The sequence below is a fragment of the Sciurus carolinensis genome, chromosome 6 (assembly GCF_902686445.1).
Source record: "Sciurus carolinensis chromosome 6, mSciCar1.2, whole genome shotgun sequence".
In the NCBI taxonomy this organism is placed as follows: domain Eukaryota; kingdom Metazoa; phylum Chordata; class Mammalia; order Rodentia; family Sciuridae; genus Sciurus; species Sciurus carolinensis.
In genome coordinates this window covers 149,266,514-149,291,803 of record NC_062218.1, presented here as the reverse complement: position 1 = coordinate 149,291,803, position 25,290 = coordinate 149,266,514, and the positions used below count along the sequence as shown (strand labels likewise).

General features: G+C 35.3%; 1 protein-coding gene across 3 annotated transcripts in view; it reads left to right on the top strand.

Annotated features, from left to right (window-relative positions):
* Window positions 1-25,290, top strand: part of Atp10b (ATPase phospholipid transporting 10B (putative)) — a 333,470-nt gene that overhangs the window by 68,094 nt on the left and 240,086 nt on the right. Inside the window, exon 1 of one of the 3 annotated variants that reach the window (XM_047556624.1) lies at window positions 17,577-17,662. The exons of the other annotated variants lie outside the window; for them this stretch is intronic. The gene's annotated coding sequence lies outside the window, so the exon portion shown is untranslated. Of the gene's footprint in view, window positions 1-17,576; window positions 17,663-25,290 lie in introns of those variants that run through there. 3 annotated transcript variants of the gene reach the window in all.

The following is a 25,290-nucleotide window of genomic DNA, read 5'->3' as shown; positions in this document are numbered from 1 at the left end:
GCATCAGTATATGAGAAAGTGAGAATATATGTAATCTTAACTTTGAATCTTAAACTAATTTAAATGCATCCCTTCTCACAAAATTTCTCCCCAGGGGTGGGAGGACAGGGAACTGCCGAAGATGAGAGAATCTTCATTCAGTACAGAAGTTGGTGGAGAATCGACAATGACAATGAGCTTGTCAACCCATAGTCTTGGGCCCAGTTCAATTTGTTACAGTGTGGAATTGGGGGGGGCACTTATAAGCATATAGTTGGGGAACCTGTGTCTGAAAATCATTGCTGCAACTGTAGACTTGGTTCTATATTCTGCACGGGCACCAGAAACCAAGGCCGACCTGGAAATCAGGACTATTGAATCAAACATTACCAAAATGGCAAAGTGAGGGAGACAACTGGGAGAGGCAATTCAGAGACGGCAAGAAAGGGAGCTGTTGTATACTGAGTGGTAGAAACGGGGCTGCTGTATATGGAAGGCAGAGTGGAGAGAAATTCTGAAGATAAAAACCAAGGTTTTAGAAGTCTTCCCAAGGCTATTTGGGTGTAAGAGTGTTCCTAAATAATTCATGGTGTGTGGGCTTGTCCTACTTTTGAGGGCATAATGTGATATTCCCTCCTATCTGGTATCTCAGTCTCCACCTGGCATCTGGGAAACATCTTACTAAAAGAATCAAATGCTGAAGTCTTTTGAAAATGTTGCACTGGTAGCCAGCGTCTGCTACTTTTGGATCAGAATCTCAATAGACACTTTACCACTGGTTATTGTTATATACTGAAATGACCCTCCTGTTCAGCCTCGATCCAAACCATGGTGTCAAAGATGGCAACTCTCCATGGGTAGCAGAGTTACAGAAAATTCTTCTCCCATTACCCATTTTTTCCTCTGTTTTGTATTGAAGAATATTAAGTGAATAGCAGCATGGCACTATGTGAGAGCGAATGGAGAAGAATATGGGATACACGGACCTGAGGTGTATCTTGACAAAGGAAACCTTGAGGAGTCTTACAACATGTAAGACAGGTTCTTAACCTGATTCATATACCTGGGGTTGACAGGTATATGGGTCTATTGCCAACTTATGTACAACAGTCTTGTTTGACTTATAGGGCTTACAGGAGAAAAGGAAGTCCCTTCCCCTGGTCAATCCATTGACAAGTATTTATTGATCACTGTAAGCTCAGGCTGATGCTATAAAGAATCATTAAAAAGCAAGGTGTAATTCCTGCAGAAAAAGTTACTTGAGTTCAAATTGGAGAGAATAGTAATGCAATAGCTTATGTTGTAAGTAATCTATAATTAGGAATTAAATCTGTTCAATTATACAGAGCCAAAGATGAATCAGTGGTGTGAATAAAGAAATTTAGAAAGGCTTCTTGAAAATATAAAAGATAGGCACTCGTATCAATGCAAGTTAGCATCAAATCTACAAATGTATGTGTGCTACCAACTATGTTCTAGGAACCACAGTAGGTGCTTTTCTCTTTTTACAGTATTTCATCACATATATATAAATTCTTCTTACTGCTGTCATAATGATGGCTAATCTTGGAGCTGACAGAGTACCAAGCACCCTGCGTACATTGTCTATGAATTATTCATAGCATTGTTCCCACATTACAAGTGAGGTATTGAAGCTTGAAAAGGTGTAGTAACTTGCCTAACGTCACACAGCTGGTAGAAGTTGAGGATTTCAACCCAGAACTGTTTAACTTAAAAGCCCTGGCTCCTCACCATAACTATACATGGCCTCATTGGCTTTGATAAGGGTTACTAAATCCACAAAATCACTGATGACTCTCCTTATAATTCTTCTGACAATGTCTTGAGAATTTGCGCTGCATTTAAACACTTGGTTTTCTTCAAAAGTGACATCATAGAACCCTGAATTTTCCAGATGACACAGTATATGTTATGGAATTATCAAAGCTCAGTCTTTCTTGGGACGTTCACCAAGTAAAAGTCATAAATACATTCTATTGAAACTTTTCCACCGAGTCTCTCTGTAGTCTGGAGTTTCCTAAGATCCATCTGGCTTTCCACATGGAGTGAGCCAGCCTGAAACCTGAAAGAGAACTGATCACACTACCTGTCAAGACATTTCAATTCTGTTAGCCAGTGAATCGTATTTTTGCTTAAGTCATTGGAAATGGATAGAAGTCAGTTGAATAGAAATAAAGAAATTGTGGTTACCTCGAGTTAATAGTGTATGGAGGAAGTATGTCAGATTAGGAATTGTAAGATAGTCATGCCATGACACCAATTTGAGACATCAAGCAGATGACTTAATCATTCTGAGTATCAGTCTCCATCAATGACATGCTGCTAATAATAGTGGCTCACATAGACTGAGTTTCTATTTCATCTTCTGTTTTTGGTCCAGGTCCATTGCTTGAACTATATTGATTCATGCTTATCTCGTGTAGAAATCTTGTAATCGTGAGCCACACACACTCCTTATTAGCACATCTAGTTTGTACAAAGCTTTTATTTGCAGATGAAGTTTGCATCTGTTTCTAGTTCCACTCTAATTCGATCCCAAATAACTACTTTACAAAAGTGTACAGCAAGGCAGGCACAGGGCCTGCACAAGAGTGCAGGTTTGACTTTGAGAAAGTCTAGCCCTTCTATCTAGGAAATAAAGTACCCGAAGTCAAAGATAGAAAATTATGCACAAAGGTCATTGTGTGATTTTTTTCTTACTGTCATCGTGTTCCTATAACATCTATTTCAATCGACAATTTCTCCAAAATACACAGGTATTACCTGTAATGCCTTTAAAAAGGGGGGTTCATATGTGTTATACTTAAACACAAATATATAACATGGTAATAGGCTCTGAATTTTTACTTTAAACTAGCAGCTATATCATAGGTCTGAGTGTACAATAGTATTTGATATTATTCCTCTCCCAAACTAATTTTAAAGTACTTGTAGAAATCTACTGTCCTTACACTTAAATATGTATAATTATTAAAACTGTACATTTTGGTGTAAAACCTAAGATTCATCCCATGAACACTATGCTGTAACAGTTTACTCAGGAATAGTCCCAGCAATGTGTTCTAAAAATGAAGTTTAAGACTTTCACTCAAGTAGAGAGCTTGCTTGAAACTTAAACTATGTGGTTATTTATAAACACACTCATAAATAAAACTAGTACTAAAGCCAGGCAGGTTTTCCTTGTTGGCTCTGATCACAATGACCTATCACCAACTGCATTGATCTCTACTGGATCCAGATATTAACAGATAGGTTACTGAGTGGTAAGAGTCACCATTTGCGAGCTCTGTAGTTACTTTCACGTAGATGTTTTCACATCCATACCTTATACAATTTATCGCAATAACTCTCTAGACATTCACAGATAGAAAAATCGAGGTCAAAAGAGATTGGTCATGTATCCAAGACGCCATAGCTCATCCATGAAGGTGCTGGGACCCAAACTCAGATCTGTCTCACCTATATTCATATTCAGCCATGGTACTATGCCCCCTCTTGCTTACAGTGAAATACAGGCAACTTGCCAGTCTTTCAAGAAATGAAAACCTTTCATTAGTTAGCACTGTTACTCTTTAACACACTCCTCCTTACCCAGTTCAATTTTTTTTTTATTGTCTTTACAAAGTTGCATTCCATCTCTCAATTTCTTGGTTTCTCCATTTCATCTAACTTTTCCACTTTTCCTCTTCCTCTTCACCTTTCTCTGTGGTACTCATTCTCTGCATCCCCAGAAGCCAACATGATTCATAAGCTCCTGTTGATGGGTCCTCATCCCTGTCGTCCATAAACTCACCGACTGGTGGGTGGAATTAGATATAGGGATCCCATAGTAAAAGTAGCTGAAATGGATGAAAGTGACCCTGTACCAGTGCCTAAGGTTCAAAGCAGTATTCACAAATTCCTAGTTGGTTTATCAAATCTCATATCTTCAGGAGTAAATAATTTTTCTCAGATAAATTATAAGCTGCTTGAGCATAAACAGTCTTATTTTCCTTTGTATCACTTTTCACTGATACCTTAGAAGTAGAGATATAATAAATGTATGATAAGTTCCTATTGATATACATATATAGCAATATTAATATGTATACCTATAGATATTAATATTTAAAGTGTGTATATCACACATATATATTATACATATATATTATATATTATACATATATAATTATACATATATATTATACATATATTATACATATATATAATATATATATCTATATGTATAATATATATGTATAATTATATATGTATAATATATAATATAGATACATTATATATAATATAGATATTATATATTATATATTATATATATTATCTATTATATATAATATATGTATATATAATATATCTATAGGTGTATATTATATATAATATAATATAAATAATATAATATATAATATAATAATACAATATATAATGTAATATATAATTATATTATATATAATATAATATATATAAAATAATAATATATATATAATATATATATATCTCCTCTATTTCCAAGGACCATTTTTGTGGCATGTGTATGTTAAGAAATGTGAATATTTATAACTTCAGTTATGCTTCCAAATATATTATAAGATCATTGTGGTAGAGGATAAGGATTGGTAAAGGACCAGAACAGGAACAAGGAATACAAGGTTCAAGATTAATAGCTGCCGACAGATGCACGTCATTTGAAAAATATACTGTCTTAGAAGGGAAAATTTGTCTTATTGGCTTCATATAATTGTCAATTAGGTAAATGACAAGAAAGACTTTGTAATACATGTTTTATGCCAATGACTTTCAAAGTGAGCTGTGAGGTCCCCAAGGGGTCCCCATATCCATGAGAGTTCAACCAGGAAAATAGGACCAGCGGGAGATATTAAGAGATGAGTTCTAAGGAGTTGTTCGCTTGACTGTGGGGGCTGGCTAGGCACGTGTGAAGTGCAGGGAGCAGGCCACCAGGAAGGCAGGCTGGGACTCCCAAGCATGAGCTGAAGATGCTCTCCACAGATGGAATTTCTTCTTCAGAGAAGGCTCAGATCTGCTTCTCTGGCCTTTGAACTGAATAAATCATGCCCTTTAGATATAGGATAACTTCTTCTATTTAAAGTCAACTAATATTAAACCCACCCTGAGGACTTTAATCATACCTACAAAATACCTTCATGGTAACACACAGATTAAAGTTCAGTTAATTAACTTGGGACTGTCACCTAGCCAAATTGAACACAAAACCGGCCATGACAGTCCCCTAAAACCCTTTCAAGGGGTCCATGAATCATCCCCTTTCCAACTATGGATGAAGCTGGACATTTTTTTCATCTTAAACCAGAATAACATAGCACAACAGATTCAATTCATAAACAGGTAGGAGAAACTAGCTATCCTTGTGGGGGGAGGGGTGCCAGGGCTTGAACCCAAGAGTACTTAACCTCTGAGCCACACCCCCAGCTCTTTTTAGTTTTTATTTTGAGACAGGATCTTGCTAAGTTATCTAGGGCCTCACTGTGTTGCTGATGCTGGTTTGAACTTGAGATCCTCCTGCCTCGGCCTCCCAAGTTGCTGGGATGGCACGTGTGTACCACCACACCTGGCAGTTATCATCTATTAATCCAAATGTTAAACAGATTTTTAAAGATTCTTACTATTTTCTTGTTTGAGAAAATATATTTATCATTAAAATGTTCTGTATGTTACTATATATTTTTTAAATGAAGAGAAATATCTTAAAAATTTCTAATTTTCTCTTCTACAGTAATTATAGATGGATTTAATCCACATAAACAAAAACCCATTAGAATCCTAAATCATTTTGAAAAGTGTAAAGGAGCCCTGATTCCAAAATACGTGAGAACCATTATCTTATACAAATGGAATGATTATATTTCAAACAGCTCATTAGTTCTCCATATATTTGAAATAAATCATTACAGATGTCTTCTATCACACAACATAGACAATGCAAAAACTTGCCCATATTTTATGAATATGAAAATGAATCCATTTCCCCTCATGCATTGATTTGAGCAAATTATTCAAATACAAACTTTTTGTGACCTCCTAATGATTTGATCTGATGCTATAAAACATCAGAATTTTGGCTATACATAGTTTGAACATCAGTATTTTTATTCTAAAACTTATTTTCTGCAGATTTCAGTAAGTTATTCCTCCTAATTTATTTACACAATGGTCAAAATATTATTGGGATGATTTTATGCATGTTTTATATCCTGAAAATAAGTAAGCTGATGAAGTGGATAGCAAAGGAGATTGCTGTCTACCCCAGCAGGTGAAAGAGGAACAGTCAGGAAACTTAATTAATTGAACAAAAGAAAGTCACAGAAAAGTCAGAATTGTAAATAAAGCAAAAGTGGCCAAAAGTTGCCTAAAATTGACTTGATGAAAATTAATGTAGGCAAAACTGCATATCACATTCTGAAATTTATTGGTGTTATCCTAATGAGTAAAGCAAAGGGAGCATTTATATAATCTTGAAGGACAGAAATTGTGAACAATTTCTGCAGAGACCAGGCAGGTAATGCAACCTCTTGAACTAGTCCAGCTGTGGAATGGGGGTACTTGTGCTCTGTGCCAAGTTGGTGGCCAATATTCAGCAATGGCTACCTACTAACTTACAGAATGTGTATCCATTATTGCCAGGTTGTGTTTGTTTTTGCTTGTTTCAACAACAACAACAAAAATCTGTATTTTCATGTGAAATCTTTTAATTAACACTAGGATCTAAATTGATCTAAAATTTAAGTTATGCATGTTAAAAAAAAAGTCTACAGGTCATTATCATTGTGCGACATCTGGTTTAGGAACATTAAATACCACATAAATTCATTAATGGCAAAGGACCAAGAAGGTAGTGTATACTGGGGGTACTCCGGCAGTTGCTGCTATTTTTTCAGTTGACTCTGTTCAGGCCCTTTCAATACTATGTAGTATGAAGGCTCATCACTGTTACTTCATCATTGCTTTCTAAAATTATTTTGGAAATCAAATTCATTGTTGGAGGCCTAGCATGAGATTTCTTACAGGTTTAAATTGCTTAAAGTTTGCTCAACATCAATCTGGAGAAAGAGCCAGACCTCATTGAGGGAGGGATATATAAGACCAACCAAACTTGCCTCATTTACTCAATAATTCTGCAGTTGTCCGAACCCATCAGCTTAAGAATTTAGGAAGCATTTTTGGACCAGGTGATTCCTTGTGGTGGGAGGCTGTCTTGTGCTCTGTAGCTGATTCAGCAGCATCCCTGGCCTTTGCTTACTAGGTGCTCATGGTACCCCTAAGTCAGTTGTGATCACCAAAAAATAATGTGAATACTGCCACATGTCCCCCAAAGGGCAAAATCACCTCTGACTGAGAACCACTAATGTAGGGGAATTAACCTTGGGGCTTGCTCACCTCTTCTCAGACTGCTTACACTGTCTTCTTCCTAATAGGAGCTGTGATAAATGAAATTTATTCATTCTTATTACACTTTCAGAGAAGTCTGATGCCCTGGGTAACAGCCTGCCATCCATCCCTTTTGGCCCTGAGGAACTAGTTTTATGGCTAATCTCTCAAATTATCAGCTTTCTTCATATTTTCATCATTTGTTCAATGCTGCTCCTAACCCTTGCCCATTAATCATATGCCACTGTTTGCATCTGCTTAAGCTAAAAGACTTTGTTACTTTGCATTCAAAGTATTAAAAATTATTTTACTTATTCAGCGATTAATCTAAGCCCTTGCCTTTCCAATGACTAAAAGTAATTAAGTCAAATCATCATTGGCTTATCAAAGTGAGCATGAAAAGATTTTTCCCCATAATTTTACTACACGTCAGTTTGTTTGAAGAATTTGGTGACCCTGCTTTTTAGGATTCTTTTTCTTTTTATTAGACATGAATCATTTGTTTTCTCATTCACTGCAGTCAAAATTTCTTTAAAAATGCTACCCACTTTCCTTTTCAAAAAATGTTTAACATTTTTTCTTTTGTTACTTATAACTTGTCACTTGGATTCCTACGTTTTAATTTGCTTTCCTTACTCATACATAAATGTTCATATTTTTCTGAAGAGTGACAGAAAGTCCAGACACAATAACAAAGGCAATGAACCATCTGCTTATTCTCATCCTAAAAACCAGATATCTTCTAATATGGAGTTGGTTTAACTCATGAAGATTTTCACTTTTTCACTCATTTCTGCTTTTGTTTAGCTTAGGTAAACAGAGCCCAGTGAAGTTGCTCCCAGTAATCAAAAGGGCATTTTCATATCTTGTGCCGAACCATCCTTAAATGTATAAGAGCCAAGGACCCTGAGCTGACACTTGAATGACCACAGAGAAACATCTCAGACCCAACACGTAATCTTGTCTCCAAATAAATGTCTTCATGAGGGAAATGAGATGGATTTTTAAAATAATTTTAATCTTTTAGAAAGGAAAAGAGCAGTTCACTTTTATTATAATGAGTAAATTGATTGAAACCTGTAGGAACAAACATTAAGAAGCTATTTCTACCTTTCTGCAATAACCAAAGGTGACATCAGAATGCAGCCGACAATCACTGGGATCATGCAAATATCTGGTCCTTCAAAAGTCATTATTTTTAAAATGAAAATGCTACACGTACAACTTACTTTCCTTACCTAGAATATGCCCCCCAAAGCCTCCAAGCTCATAAGCATACCTGATTTCTTTTTAAAGTTTGTACAACATTCCATTGTATGACCTTAGTTACCTGGTTTGATGTGCAAGCCATTTCCACTGGGTGTTTTTCAGGTCAGCCAGCAGGGCACATGGCCCATATATTAATAGAATCCAAGGCTCTATTACTCTGTGTGTGGTGGGAAGGGGCCAGAGGGAGGGAGAAAAGACAGAAATGTGTATGTTGCTAGAGAAACAAGGAGTAAGATAAAATACTAATTTTAGACATATAGAAGGTTGGGATCAAAACAGGCTTTCCCAGCATATAGAAGACCCTGAGGGAGACCTTGAATCTACAGATTTAAGAACCTAAACAAACCCCAAGCAGGATTAACTCAAAGAAATCTACACTAAGACATATCAAAATGAAAAATCAAAACACTGAAGATGGTAAATTCTTGAAAACTGACAAAAACAATGACAGCGTATCTGTAGAGCAAGAATAATTCAGAAAACCCCCTCCCCCATGAGAAGTCATGGAGGTCACAAGAAAACAGAATAATATTGAAGTGCTTAAACACAACAAGAACCTTCCAACCAAGAATACTGTCACCAGTAAAATAATGAAGAAGCCGCGATATTCTTGGAAGGAAAACTGAGAGAAGGAAAATGAGCAGAATTTCCCTAAAAGAATGGCTAAGGGAAGTTCTTTAAACATAAAAGATAAAAGAAGTAATCTTGAAACATCAAGAAGGAAGGAAGGAATAATACGATAAGGAAAAATATGGGCACATACAGTAGGTTTTCTTTTTAAACTAAGTTATGCTTCACTATCAAAGCAAAAACTGATATAGATCTAAATATATGTAAAGAAAATATTGAAGAAAATAATAAATTGGGAGAGTAAAGAGAGATCTGTTTTCTGCATTTCACTCAGACTGGTACAGTAAGGGAAACAATGGAGTGTAAAGAGTTATGGATATATAACTTAATACCTGAAGTAGCCACTAGAAAATCTACTCAAAACCAGAAAAGATAAAATCTAATTAAAAAATGTTGAAATAACCATAGGGAGGTGGGAGAAAAAAGAACAAAACAGAAACAATTCCTGACATGGCAATAATCACATTAGATATAAATGGTTAAATAAAATGCTTATTAAAAGACTTGGTGGCTAGAGCACCACCTTCTTCCCCTAAGTACAGGACCCCTGGCAAGTGGACACACATGACACCCTGGAGCAACTTGGAAACCAGTGACTTGAATAAAATTTTAAAATTTATTTAAAAAGAGGACATGGGATACCAGTGGAATTCAAGGAAAGAAAATGGATTTTTATTCTTGTTTATTTCCAGAGCAAAGAAAATTAGCAGAGACAGAACAATGCATGAAGCAATGTACTCTAATTGATATTTACAGGACATTCCTAAGATTAGCAGAGTATTCATTTTTTTTCTAGTGCTATGGAAAAAATGCCCAGTATAAAATATATTCTGGTCTACAAAACAAACCCCAAGAATTAAAATTGTACAAATTTTTTTTTCCTGATGACAATGAAATCAAACTAGAAATCAATAGCAGAAAGATAATGGAAAAGTTTTAAACTTTTGAAAAATACTATACACAGCAAAATAACCCATAGCCATAAAATAAATTTTAGAAATATATTAAAAGTGAAAATATAACACAACAAAATTTGTAGAAAATAGCTAACAAAGTACTGAGAGGGAAATTTATATCACTAGACATGTACATTAGAAAAGAGAAAAAGTCTCACATCAATATCCATTTCAGGAACATAGAAAAAGAAGAGCCAGATAATCTCAAAGCAATTATAAATAATAGAGAAAAACATGATTATATTAACTACTGCAGAAAAATCAGTTAATATAATTACCCATTTATAATTTTTTAAATCCCAGAAAATAATTTCAATATGACCAAGTAAAATTTTTTTGTTTACATATATCATATTTTCTTTATTCATTCATTTACAAGACACCTAAACTTGTTCCCATAACTTTATGATTGTGGATTGTGCATCTATAAATGTTGGTATGCATGTATCACTATAGTATGTTGTTTTTAGTTCTTTTGGATAAATACCAAGGAAAGAATAACTGGGTCAAAGGTGGGTCCATTCTAGTTTTTTGAAGAATTTCCATACTGCTTTCCAAAGTGGCTGTACTAATTTGTAGTTCAACAGTATATGAGCATACATTTTTCCCCATATTCTCATCAACATTTATTATTTATGTGTGTTTTGATGATTGTCATTTTAACTGGAGTGAGATGAAATCTCAGTGTAGTTTTGTATTTCCCTGATTTCCAAGGATATTGAACATTTTTTTCATATTTCTTGCCATTTGCATTTCTTTTGAGAAAAGTCTGTTTAGTTTATTTGCCCACTTATTGATTGAGTTTGTTAAGTTTTTTGAAATTTTTATTCTGGATATTAATTTCCTATAGGAAGAGTAGCTGGCAAAAATTTTTTCTCTACACTCTTCTTTCCTTTGCTGTGTGGAAGCTTTTTAATTTCAAGCCATCCCACTTACTGATTCTTGGTTTTATGTCTTGAACTTCAGGAGTTCTTATTTATGAAGTTGTTGCCTGTGCCAATATGATGGCATGTTGACTGTTTTCCTTTAGCAGTTTGAGTGTTTCTGGTTTAATTCCTAGGTCTTTTAAAAAAATTTTTAAATTTTTTTCTAATTAGTTACACATGACAATAGAATGAATTTTGACACATTGTACTTAAATGGAGTATAAATTTTCATTCTTCTGGTTGTACATTTTGTAGAATCACACCAGTCATATAATTATTCATGTACATAGGGAAATAATGTGTGATTATTTCTAGTATTTTTCCTACCCCCATATCCCCTCCCCTCCCTTCACTCCCCTCTGCCTAATCCAATGTACCTCTGTTTTTCCCTAGCACCCCCATTATTGTGAATTAGTATCTACATATCAGAGAAAACATTTGGCCTTTGGTTTTTGGGTTTGGCTTATTTTACCTAGCATGATACTCTCCAGCTCCATCCATTTACCCACAAATGCCATAATTTCATTCTTTAAGACTGAGTACTATTCCATTGTGTATATAAACCACATTTTCTTTATCCATTCACCTCTTGAAGAGCATCTAGTTTGATTCCATAGTTTAATTCCTAGGTTTTGGATCCCTTTGAATTGAGTTTTGTACTGGGTTAGAGACAGAGATCTAGTTCCATTCTTTCACATATGGATATCTAGGCTTCCCAGCACCATTTGTTTAAAAGGCTGTATTTTCTCCAATGTATATTTTTAGTCTTTTGTAAAGACTCAGATGACCATGTGCCTTTGTTTCTATCTTCTATTGTACTGTACTGATCTTCATGTGTTTTAATGCCAATACCATGCTGTTTGTGTTACTCTAGTCTGTAGTATAATTTGAGACCATGTGTTGTGATGCCACTAACAATACTCATTGTTCAGTGTAACTTTGGTTATTCTGGGTCTTTTAATATTCCACATGAATTTTAAGACCATTATTTCAGGTTCTGTGAAGAATGTCACTTGTATTTTCATGGTGATCACATTGAATCTGTGTATTGCTTTTGGTAATATGGTCATTTTAACAATAATTAATTTTGCCTACACAAAAACATGGAAAGTCTTTTTCTCTTCTGAGGTCTTCAATTGTCTTCTTCCAGGCTCTGTAATTTCCATTCTGAAGGTCTTTGCTTAGATTTAATCCCAAGTAAATTTTTTTATTGTGAATAGAATTGTTTTTTCTCAGCAGATTCATGATTGGAGTACAGGAAAGCTATTGGTTTTTGTATGCTGATCTTGTATCCTGCTACTTCGCTGAATTATATGCTCTGATCATCTTCTGTTTGAATCTTTTGGGTCTTTTAGGTACAGAAGTATGTCATCAGCAAACAGATCATTTGAATTCTTTTCCTATTTTTATCCCTTTAATTTTTTTCTCTTGCATGTTTTCTCTAGCTAAAAATTTCAGTACCATATTGAACAGGAGTGGTGAGAGAGCACATCCTTACCTTGATCCTGATTTTAGAGAAAATATTTTCAGTTTTTCTCCATTCTGGTAAATGGATGGAACTAGAGAAAATCATTTTAAGTGAAATAAGCCAGACCCAGAAAGTTTTCTGTCATCTGCAGATGGTAGAAACAAGGAATTTTCTTTTTGTTTTTTGAAAGGTACACTCATGAAAACATAAGGGAGAACAGGGGAGTAGAAGAAAGGGATTAGCAGAAGGAAGGAGGGAATGGAAAGTGGAGAAATCATAGAATGAGATTAACAAACTATGCTATATGTATATATCATACTGAATTCCACTTTTATGTATAACTATAATGCACCCACTTAAAAATAAATTAATAGAAGACTAATAGAGTAGAGGAAGTATATCAGGAAAGGAGGAGGGAAGAGGGGAATAGTAATGGAAATTGAAGTGGAGCAAATTATATGCATGTATGAGTATGTCAAAATGAACCATACAATAGTATATAACTATAATACACTAATTTATAAAATTCTGAAAATAGAAGTATGAGGGATTTTACTCAATTTTACAATAAGCATAAGACATGTGTATTGATTCTCACTCTAATATAATCTCGAAAGTTCTAATTGTATAACAAGGCAAGAAAATAGAATAAAAGGCATATATTTTAGAAAATAAGAAATAAAGTTATACTTATTGGGGGTGACCTGATTGTCTATGTAGAAAATATAAACAGCTTAAAATGTATATATGTGTATATGTACGTGTATGTGTGTGTATATTCCTAGAACTGATAAATTCATGAAAGTTGTGAAATACAGGAGCACAAAATCAAATCTGTTAACAAGAAACATATGCACACCAAATAAAATATATCTGTAGTTTTCATATGCTGAAAACTACATAATGCAGATAAAAGAAATTTAAAAAGAACCTAAATGATAAAAGGGTGTACCACGTTCATGGACTGGGAGATTCAACAAGAAAACATGTTATTTATTCTCACATCGATAAATATATTTAATACATTTACTATTAAAATAAAGGAAGATATTGTGTAGTTACAAGATTACTACAGAATGAAGACAAAAATATTGGAATAACTACAAAACAATTGTGATAAAGTGGAAGGAATCAATCTACTTCAAGACTTATATAACTACAGTAATCAGATATATTGGTATTGGTGGATAAGTAGACAATGGAAAAAAGAATCCAAAAGTATGATAAAATTATAAAAACAACTTAATGGCTTAATGGCTTAAGCATAGCTGTACATGTGGTACTAATGCAATTGGACATTGAAATAAACAGATGTGTAAACCACAAACTAAACTTGACACTGCTTAAAAAAACTAAAAATGAATCACAGACTTAAAATTTTAAGTACAAACATCTTAAAAAGAACATAGGAGGAATCATCAAGATTCTTAGTTCTTAGACTTAATACCAAAGCTACAGGTGTTAAGTAGAAAAATTGATTAAAACCTTTTTATGAAACTTGATTTACAAAACTTGATCTGTGAAATACCCTGTTAAGAGAATGAAAAGACAAGTTGATCGGAGAGAAAATTAGTTGAAAACCACATACAGCCAAGCTTGGTGACCCAGCAATTCATGAGGATCACAAGTTCAAAACCAGCCTCTACAACTTAGCAAGGCCCTAAATAACTTAGTGAAACCTGCCTCAGAATTAAAAATACAAGGGCTAGGGATATAGCTCAGTGGTAAAGTACCTCTGGGTTCAATGCCTGGTACAAAAAAATACTGAAAAGTTTAAAAAAAGAAAAAAAGGGCAAATAATTCAGTTACAACTTAGCTAAAGACATTCAGAAACATTTCACTAAATAAGGTATATTAATGGGAAATAAGCACATGAAAGTTCAAGCTCATTAGCCATTAGAATGATGCAATTTAAAACCTTAATGAGACATCACTACATACCCATTAGAACAACTAAAATAAAAAGTAGGACACTACCTGATACTGGTAATGATGTAAAAAGCTAGGTTCTTCAGTTACAGGCAGGAATGCAAAATGGTAGTCACTGTGGAAAGTAGTACAACAGTGTTTTAAAAACACTAAATATTATTTTGAAGAAACCCTAAACATCAAATACTATACAATCTAAGAATCAACTTCTGTCCATTTAGTCCAGAGTGGTGAAGATTTGTTTTGACACAAAACTCTACAGATGTTTATAGCAACTTTATTCTCTTTTTAAAAATGACTTTATTGAGCTATAATTCACATATAATTCACCAATTTAAATTAGAGGCACAAGGTGCTTTAATAATAATTACAGTAAGTATCACTAAAAATTTGCACATCTCATAGAAAATAGTCTTAAACTTAAGTTCATTCTTGGTGTATGGCTTCTAGTTTGTTCACAAGCAACTTTGTTCACAGTAAAAAGAGCTGGAAACAATCCAGATGTCTTCTAAAGGTGAGTTGTTAAACTGTTTTAAGTACCAACTACTTTCTATATATGTGAAAAGTCATAGTTACGTATATACTTCATTCTTTTGCCTCCATTTTCTCTGTTTAAAAAAAATAATTGTGTCAATTTGTTAAGGTTATTGGAATTAAATGAGTCATAGTATTTAGAGAGTTTAGCACAGTCTTGGCACAAAATGCTCAGTAAAATTGGCATAACTTATAGAAAATAATTAGTCTTAAGCTTATGAAGTTCATCCTGGCTGTATGGTATTGGTGATGGGCAACAGAGAAAAAAACCTGTCAAAAATTGGTTCTTTAATTAGCAAGTTTGAGCATCAAGAATATAAAAGCTTAAAAAACACACACTTTAAAAATCAAGAATGCCTGTTGTAGACAATGAGAAATGCAGACACAAAATGCTATATTTACTTAAGTGCACAAGAGTTGCTGAATGGAAACATGAAAACTGCAAAGTGTGATCTTTTAACATGATTTGTCGGGAAATTCCAGCAGCCCCAGACAAGACTACCCATCTAACAAAAGCCGAACATAGTATTCCTTAGCTATTATATGTTACTAGGATTCTAATTAGTGAGACACTCGCATCTCATTCCATCTTCGTGGTACAGATAGTTTGCCACATGCCCACTAATATTTAGAATTTCTAGGCAATGTGGAAAATGAGCAGTGGCAGGTCCCTGGACTTTGTTCCCGCTAGTCATCAAAGAGCCCAAGAGATGCTCTGGATGTACTTGTCCCAAAATTGCATGTGCTCAGCATGACAGGGAACAGCACTAAATGATCTTCAATTACCTCTTGGTACTAACAGTCAGCAATTAGCTGAATCTGTGATTCCAGGTCACATTTTTTTCTGAGAACTCAGAGGATTCTGAAAGAAGAAATAAAAGGAAAGAAGAAATAAAAGTAACAGGGGCTCAAGAACACTTCTTTTCAGCAGATAGAGATCTGTGAAAGGTCAAATTTCTTTTTAAAAAATTCTAACCTGTCCATTTGCCAGTAAATGGGTGGAGCTGGAGAATATCATGCTAAGCGAAATAAGCCAATCCCAAAGAATCAAAGGCCTTTCTCTGATATGTGGATGGTAATTCACAATAAGGGGTTCGGGAGAATAGAGGTATTTTGGACAAGACGGAGGTGAGCAAAGGGAGGGGAGGAGGCATGGGGGTAGGAATGATAGTGGAATGAATCAGACATTGTTACCCTGTGTGCATATATGATTACATGACCTGTGCAACTCTACATCATATACAACCAGAAGGGTGAGAAGTTATGTTCCACTTATGTATGATGTGTCAAAATGCATTCTACTGTCATGTATAAATAATTAGAACAAACAATAACAAATTCTAGCCTGTCCCAAATATTAGGTAAATTTCATGTTCTTAGAAACCCTAGCTTGTATTCTACAACTACAGTTATTCAGATTTTAGATGTTATAGGTGCTTCTTTTTAAAGTCTTTTCTTTGTCCGTGTTTCTTCTTAGTAGTCTGATCCAATCCACAAGTACATATAGAGTTCACAATCACTGTAGCAACCAATCAAGATTTTAAGTAAAAATTTTCATGAAGTTAGGTATTATGTTCATTTTTACTTTTTATTCCAAAGTTTGATCATTTTCCCCTTTTATTACCCTCAAAATAGGCTTGTTACTCATTCTGACTTTTATTTATGGATCCACCAATAACTATCCCTCAATAAAGTCACTCATTTATGACACTTACCCAATTAATTGTATTGGCAACTCGGTAAAAGGATTATATGAAAATCATAGCTATCAAAAAGCCCATAAATAATTCTGATTTTTTTTGTATCTTTGAAGCATTTGCATAACCTTTAAGGATAAAATATTGGTCCCACTTTCTTTATTTTGTGTAATCGGTAATCAGTAAGAACCAAGATTACTATAAAACTTGACTTCTGAAACGTTGAGAGTGAATTCATCACCAGCACACACTTAAAAGTCACTGCAGAGTCTTTTCTTAAGTGCCCTTAAAACCCAGCAGCAGAATTATATTCCAGACCCCCAAAGAGAGCGAGAAGGTCATAATTATCTCACACCTAATTACATGCATTGCAAAAGGTAAATGGACAAAGTCATTGTTGTATGGTGCATGGAAGAAAAAAAATTACTTTTGAATTTTGGTATTGCTGGCTCATTGATTCATAGAAAGTAGAAATTAATGCAAGAGCCCCACGTAACAGTGGTGCTGCTGTGTAAACGCGCAGCCGAGCCCAAGAACACTGCCTTCGCTGTTCTGGGACGGGGCCCCAAACTCACAGACTGGGTATTCTTCTCCTTCACTGCTGGGCCTAGTGAGGTCGCTTATTTTCTCCTTTTCTTTCATTGGTTACAGTTCTTTCTTTCTAGTGTCTCTTCTCTGCGTTTCCATGGGACTGTTAGCTTCACGCCTTGACTTGAAATAATCAGAGAAATGAAAAATGCCATAGGAAAGAGAATTTTTTTACCCGCACATTCCAAGAGAACACTGCCACTTTGAAACGCTGTTTACTGTGGCCTCTAATGGTGCCTGCTCCCTAGGAACGCTCGCCTCGTTGGGGTAAGTAAAAGCTCCCTGGAGAATAATCGCCTCTTAGGATCGGATTCTAAGCTCATCAGGCCCAGAATATGACTATTTTTCTTTATATTGCTTCCACATTTTCATTTGACTGGGTGCAAGAGCCACATTCTTTTTCTAACTGAATGTTGTATTTTTCTTCAATTGATTTCATTATGATAACCTGGTGGCAAATGCTACTTACTTCCTTACCCAAGAGAGCATGTAGCCTAAATGTGCTCGAACCTGCTTTAGGATAAATTATATGTCCTGTGTTCATCCAGGGCTGCCCATGGAAGCAGACGGAGTTGGCACCTTGTTCTTAAAGCAAAAAGGAACCACAGCTTTGAGGAAAAGATTGGGATTGCTATATGGCTTCCTGATTTCATCTGAATGAACCCTAAAACTGGCACATTTCTGTGGTTTGTGAAGAATAGGTGGTAACTTTGACTTTCCTTGGAGTTCAAGGGAGGAGACTGCTGCTTAGAGAAAAATGTGGTTTTGGTGGGTATTTGCTGCTTCCTTCAGAGAAAGCTTCATGCATGCTGGCAGATCTGTGATGGGTGTGTTTGCTACAGTTCTACTTCTGAGCACACCGATAAAGCTGGGGTAGCAACATCTCCAACTTCAAGGTGAAAAGGAAATTAAAAAAAAAAAAAAAAAATCTCTGAGTGCCAGTCTTTCCACCTATAGGAATGCATGCACGTGGTAGAATCCATTTCTCTGAATTTGCTGCATAACTGCGTGTCCTAAGTGAGCCAGAGGGGCATTGGAATGGCACGGAGAAGCTTGACTTCTAATAAGGACCCTGTCACCCTGTTCCCTTCTTCTCCCTGTGGCCCCTTCTCTGTTTCCAGATCTTGCAAACATACAGAGAGTGCTACAAGTGTTATTCCATTAACACATGCACTGTTACATTAAGTCATTAATCAGGCAGATCGCAGATGTTGTTTTCTTTCTAGATGTTACTATAATTACTCTTAATAACACCTACTGAGTTAGTCATTTCTTTGCCATTGATGACTTTAAAAAAAAAAAACATATCAAATAATTCATTTCTTCAACTTTACTTATGTGGACTTCAGTCTACCTTTGAGGGTCCAGGATCTGGCCTCAGGTTTTCTCCAGGCATTTCCTAAAGATTGTCACAGGGTAACCTGACATACAAGTGGGTTAATAGGCTCTTCAGGGAAGGTTGAAAGTCACATGCTGAGTTTGCAATCAAGTCCTTTTTCCCTTATGCTAAAAGAAGGGTGGGATCTTTTAAGGCATGTGGAGCTGATAAATCCATTCAAAGGATTCTGCTGTCCTCAAAGGAAGGGAAGGAAGCCCTCCAGCTACCTGGTTTATAGATGGCAAAGCCCAGACTTAGAGAAGTGACCTCTCAGTTACTGAGATAAAACAACACCAGAACCTGAAACTCATAATCAGTTCTTCCACCTGGTCATTCTCCAAACAAGCTCTGCCATATCAGGAGGGAATAAGAATCTCCTCCTGGACTTGAATAAACTAATCTGAGTTGGATTCTTCCCCCCTTCATCATTTTCCTAAGAGGAAAACTTATCCAGATGTTATTACATCCTGGTTTGAAACTAGGGATATCTATCTTGATTGATTAACTAGTACTGATGTCTCCTTTATCAGTAATATTTTAAATTTTTCTTCTAAAAGGTTGAAACTTCTAGAGCTGTTTGACCTTCTCACTGGTAGATCTCTATAAAAATGCACTTTTATTAAGAGTTTGAGTAAATGAGTAGTGATAACAACAGTGGTGTGGCTTAGCAGAGAGAACATAGGCGTGGAAATCACACCTGGATTGGAAACACAGTTCTACTTCTTAATCACTGTGTGCCTTGGGCAAGTTACTCAGCCTCTAGAAATCTCAGAAAACATGATCACCAACTACAATGCAACGACTGGCTCATCAGATGCCCTTAATAATGATTAACACTGTAAATCGGAACCAAAGAAGGGGAAACATTAACTGCTGTGGCATTTTTAAATGTTTTAGAATGTATCAATGTCTAGAGGAAAGAGGGCCCTGATTTTCTGCTTTTGCTATTGGGGTCTCTGGCTGCTGTGGCAATGCAGGAAGTTTTGCAAATAGAAGCCTGCAAACAACTTCAGTTATTTGAAGAAGGCACTTTCATCTCTTAGCCAAAGATTTTTCAGCCTGCTCTGGTAGTGTGGTATAGTATCACTTTGAATGCCCTAGGTTAAACAGTACTGGAACATAATAATACACTGACTCTTCCTTTGCTTCTCCTCCTAGTTCATTGAAAATTCCAGCTTCCTGCCCCATGGCTTGATGGTGAAATTGTCACACACATGCCCCCCTATCTACCTCTCTTTCCTCCCCCTCAAGGGCAACACAGAGCTGTGCTTTTCCAAATGTGTTTGAGAATAACAGCAGCTCATTGGAAACACAAGTCTCAAGCCAAACAGTGTTTTATCGCTCACATGTTTTTGTAAAACAATTATTTCCATACAAATATCATGGTCAAAGTCCCAACTGTTACCTTTTTCTTTTTTTTATTGTAAACAAACAGGGTATAACTTGTTTCTCTGCACATGAAGTAGAGGCATACCATTTGTGTAATCATACCTTTACATAGGGTAATGGTGTTTGATTCATTCTGTTATTTTTTCCCTTCCTCCCACCCCTCTTTTCCCTCTATACAGTCCCTCCTTCCTTCTTGCCTCCCTCCCATCCCCCATTATGTATCATCATCCACTTATCAGCGAGATCATTCCTCCTTTGGTTTTTTGAGATTGGCTTATCTCACTTAGCATGATGTTCTCCAATTTCATCCATTTGCCTGCAAATGCCATGATTTTATTATTCTTTATGGTTGAGTAATATTCCACTCTGTGTGTGTGTGTGTGTGTGTGTGTGTGTGTGTGTGTATAAATATATATGTGATATATATATATATATATATATATATATATCACAGTTTCTTTATCCATTCATCAATTGAAGGGCATCTAGGTTGGTTCCACAATCTGGCTATTGTGAATTAAGTTGCTATGAACATTGATGGGGCTGTATCACTGTACTATGCTGATTTTAAGTCCTTTGGATATAGGCCAAGGAGTAAGATAACTGGGTCAAATGGTGGGTCCATTCCAAGTTTTCTAAGGAATCTCCACACTGCTTTCCAGAGTGGCTGCACTAATTTCCAACCCCACCAGCAATGTATGAGTGTACCTTTCTCCCCACATCCTCGCCAACACCTGTTGTTGCTTATATTCTTGATGATTGCCATTCTAATTAGGGTGAGATGGAATCTTAGGGTTGTTTTGATTTGCATTTCTCTTATTACTAGAGATGTTGAACATTTTTTCATATATCTATTGACTGCTTGTAGATTTTCTGGTCTGTTCATTTCCTTAGCCCATTTGTTGATTGGGTTATTTGTATTCTAGGTGTAGAGTTTTTTGAGTTCTTTTTATATTCTGGAGATTAGTGCTCTATCTGAAGTGGCAAGATTTTCTCCCACTCTGCAGGCTCTCCCTTCACATTGCTGATAGTTTCCTTTGCTGGGAGAAAGCTTTTTAGTTTGAATCTATCCCAGTTATTGATTCTTTTATTTCTTGTGGTATGGGAGTCCTGTTAAGGAAGTCTGGTCCTAAGCCGACATGTTGAAGATTTGGACTTACTTTTTCTTCTATAAGATGCAGGGTCTCTGGTCTGATTCCAAGGTTCTTGATCCATTTTGAGTTGAGTTTTGTGCAGGGTGAGAGATAGGGGTTTAGTTTCATTCTGCTACATATGGATTTCCAGTTTTCCCAGCACCATTTGTTGAAGAGGCTATCTTTTTTCCATTGCATGTTTTTGGAACCTTTGTCTAGTATGAGAAAATTGTATTTATTTGGGTTTGTGTCCATGTCCTCTATTCTGTACCATTGATCTACCTGTCTGTCTATTTTGGTACCAATACCATGCCGTTTTTGTTACTATTGCTTTGTAGTATAGTTGAAGTTCTGGTATTGTGATACCCCCTGCTTCACTCTTCCTGCTAAGGATTGCTTTAGCTATTCTGGGTTTCTTATTCTTCCAGATGAATTTCATAATTGCTTGCTCTATTTCTGTAAGCTACATCATTCAGATTTTAATTGGGATTGCACTGAATTTTCATTGGGATAGCACTTTTGGTAGTATGGTCATTTTGACAATATTAATTCTGCCTATCCAAGAACATGGGAGATCTTTCCATCTTCTAAGGTTTTCTTTAATTCCTTTCTCTAGTGTTCTGTAGTTCTTATTGTAGAGGTCTTTCACCTCTTTTGTTAGATTGAGTCCCAAGTATTTTATTTTTTTTCGAGGCTATTGTGAATGGAGTAGTTTTCCTAATTTCTCTTTCTGAGGATTCATCACTTATGTATAAAAATGCATTGGATTTATGAGCATTGATCTTATATCCTGCTACTTTACTGAATTCACTAATGAGTTCTAAAAGTTTTTTGATGGAATTTCCAGGTTCCTCTAAATATATAATCTTGTTATCAGCAAATAGGGATAGTTTGAGTTCTTCTCTTCCTGTTCGTATCCCTTTAATTTCTTTGGTCTCTCTGATTGCTCTGGCTAGAGTTTCGAGGACAATGTTGAATAGAAGTGTGAAAGAGGGCATTCCTGCCTTGTTCCAGTTTTTAGGGGGAATGCTTTCAGTTTTTCACCATTTAGAATATTAGCCATGAACTTAGCATAGATGGCCTTTACAACTTTGAGGAATGTTCCCACTATCCCTATTTTTTCTAGTGTTTTGAGAATGAAGGGGTGCTATATTTTACCAAATGCTTTTTCTGCATCTATCGAAATAATCATGAGATTCTTGACTTTAAGTCTGTTGATATGGTGAATTACATTTATTGATTTCCGGATGTTGAACCAACCTTGCGTCCCTGGGATAAAACCCAGTTGATCGTGGTACACAATCTTTTTAATTAATTTTTGTATGTGATTTGCTAAAATTTTGTTGAGAATTTTTGCATCAATGTTCATTAAGGATATTGGTCTGAAATTTTCTTTCCTCGATGTGTCTCTGTCTGGTTTAGGTATCAGGGTGATAATTGGCTTCATAGAATGAGTTTGGGAGGGTTCCCTCCTCTTCTACTTTATGGAATACTTTGAGGAAGATTGGAATGAGCTCTTCTTTAAAAGTTTTATAGAACTCGGCTGAGAACACATCTGGTCCCGGATTTTTCTTTGTTGGTAGGCTTTTGATGACTTCTTCTATTTTATTACTTGAAATTGATCTATTTAAATTGTGTATGTCCTTCTGGTTCAGTTTAGGTAATTCATATGTCTCTAGAAACCTGTTGATGTCTTTGAGATTTTCTATTTTGTTGGACTATAAATTTTCAAAGTAGCTTCTAATTATGTTTTGTATTTCAATCGTGTCTGTTGTGATATTTCCTTGTTCATTCTGAATTTTAGTAATTTGAGTTTTCTCTCTCCTCTTTGTTAGTGTGGCTAAGGGTTTATCAATTTTGTTTATTTTTTCAAAGAACCAACTATTTTGTCAATTTTTTCTGTTTCTTTTGTTTCAATTTCATTGATTTCAGCTCTGATTTTAACTATTTCCTGTCTTCTACTTTTGGTGTTGCTCTGTTCTTTTTCTAGGGTTTTGAGCTGTAGTGTTAGGTCCTTTATTTGTTTTTTTTTTTTTTTTTTTTCTTCTTTTATCAAATGCACTCCATGAAATAAATTTTCCTCTAAGTACTGCTTTCATAGTGTCCCAGACACTTTGATATGATGTGTCTTTGTTCTTGTTTACCTCTAAGAATTTTTTTTTCCTCCCTGATGTCTTCTGTTATCCATTCATCATACAATAGTGTATTATTTAATCTCCAGGTATTGGAGTAGTTTGTTTTTTATTCTGTCATTTATTTCTAATTTCAATCCATTATGATCTGATAGAGTACAAGGTAGTATCTCTATCTTCTTGTATTTGATAACAGTAGCTTTGTGGCATAAAATATGGTCTATTTTAGAGAAGGATCCATGTGCTGCTGAGAAGAAAGTGTATTTGCTCTTTGTTGGATGCTATGTTCTACATATGTCCATTAAGTCTAATTTATTGATTGTTATTGAGATCTATGGTTTCTTTGTTCAATTTTTGTTGGGGAAGATCTGTCCAGTGGTGAGAGAGGTGTGTTAAAATTAGACAGTATTATTGTGTTGTGGTCTATTTGATTTCTGGAATTGAGAAGGATTTGTTTGACATACATGGTTGAGCCACTGTTCCGGCATAGATATTTATGATTGTTATATCTTGCTGACTTATGGTTCCCTTAAGCAGTATGAAATATCCTTCTCTATCCCTTCTGACTAACTTTGGCTTAAAGTCCACATTATCTGATATGAGGATGGATACTCCAGCTTTTTTGCTGAGTCCATGTGCATGGTATGTTTTTTCCCATCCTTTCACCTTTAGTCTATGGGCATCTCTATGAGATGAGTCTCTTACAGGCAGCATATTGTTGGATCTTTCATTTTAATCCAATCTGTCAGTCTATGTCTTTTGATTGATGAGTTCAGGCCATTAACATTCAGCATTATTACTGAGATATGATTTGTATTCCCAGTCATTTGGCTCATATTTGTTTTTTTGACATGACTTGGTTTCTCCTTTATTTGACTATTTCTTTAGGGTAGTTCCTCCCTTTGCTGATTTTACATCATTGTTTTTCATCTCTTCCTCAAGGAATATTTTGCTGAGAATGTTCTGTAGTGCCCGCTTTCTTTTTGTAAAGTCTTTTAGCTTTTGTTTATCATGGAAGGATTTTATTTCATCATCAAATCTGAAGTTAAGTTTTGCTGGGTATAAGATTCTTGGTTGGCATCTGTTTTCTTTCAGAGCTTGAAAAATGTCCCAGGTACTTCTAGCTTTCAGGGTCTGGGTTGAAAAATCTGATATCTGTATTGGTTTCACCCTGAATGTAATTTGATTTTTTTCTCTTGCAGCCTTTAAAATTCTGTCTTTACTTTGTATCTTAGGTATTTTCATTATAATGTGCCTTGGTGTGGGTCTATTGTAATTTTGTGTATTTGGAGTCCTATGAGCCTCTTGTATTTGATTTTCCATTTCATTCTTCAGATTTGGGAAATTTTCTGATATTATTTTGCTGAATAGGTTGTTCATTCCTTTGGTTTGTTTCTCTATGCCTTCTTCAATCCCAATAATTCTTAAATTTGGCCTTTTCATAATAATCCCATAATTCTTGTAGATTCTTTTCATGATTTCTTACCATCTTCTCTGTTTGTTCAACTTTGTTTCCAAGATTAAATATTTTTTCTTCAATGTCTGAGGTTCTGTCTTCCAGGTGTTCTATCCTATTGGTTATACTTTCTATGGACTTTTTAACTTGGTTTATTGTTTCCTTCATTTCAAGGGTTTCTGTTTGTTTGTTTGTTTGTTTTTTCAGTATCTCTAACTCTTTATTGAAATGATCTCTTGCTTCCCGCATTTTCTTTTAACTGTTGAGTGGTGCAATCATTCAAAACCTGCATTTGCTCTTTCATCTCATTGTTTGCTTCTCTGATCATTTTGATTATGCACATTCTGAACTCCCTTTCTGACATTTCTTCTGCCATGCTGTCATTGGATTTTATTGAAGTAGCATCT